This window comes from Poecilia latipinna, unplaced genomic scaffold, assembly GCF_001443285.1.
Source record: "Poecilia latipinna isolate Pla-1442-1.1 unplaced genomic scaffold, P_latipinna-1.0 Scaffold1424, whole genome shotgun sequence".
NCBI lineage: Eukaryota > Metazoa > Chordata > Actinopteri > Cyprinodontiformes > Poeciliidae > Poecilia > Poecilia latipinna.
In genome coordinates this window covers 163,129-163,878 of record NW_015114040.1, presented here as the reverse complement: position 1 = coordinate 163,878, position 750 = coordinate 163,129, and positions in this window count along the sequence as shown.

Sequence of the window (750 nt, the reverse complement as noted above, 5' to 3'; positions counted from 1 at the left end):
GGTTGTCCTGCCTCTCGGCCAAAACGTCTCGCTGGAGAGGCACCAGCACCCCTCCCAATAAATGACTTAACTGGTCATCCCGTTAAGTCATCGTGTATTTTCCTGACCTCCTCTGTAACTACAGAACCTGATAATCACCACTGAGGGTCCAGTCCACGCCATCAGTTGGTCGGCTCCCCCTAGTGGTCTGGAGGACTTCTGTTTAGTCAGCAGGGTTTCATGCTGGTGGATCAAGTAATAAAGTAGAACCTCCAGACTGACCTCAGAACCAGCAGCTAGTTGGACCCAGCTGGTTCTGAGGTGAACCAAACGGGTCAGAACTGGTACTGGAATGGAGAAGGAAGGCTAACACTGACCATCTGGAGCCGTGTAGAATCGCTGACCCAGAAAACCAACCAGTTGAGATTAACTGCACCACAAGCTGGCTAATGGCTACGTTAGCCGTCATAAATGTAAATTTATGAGCTTGTGTGGATCAGAGTGAATGGAGACCCGACTCCAATCTGCAGAACCTGATTACCCTCATCTGATGGAAACAGAAGCTCAGCCAACCAGTAGAAACAGAAACACGTTTATTCAGCAGCCAAAACAGGAAGTTGGGTGGAAACAGGAAGTAGGATGGAAACTACTGGGTTCTCTCCATGTTTATCTGAAACAACAATCAGCAGAGCTATTTACAAATCAGGCAGCTGCAAACAGCCAATCGTCATCGTCGTCTGAGCGGGGGCGGGGTCATGGGATGAATCCGGG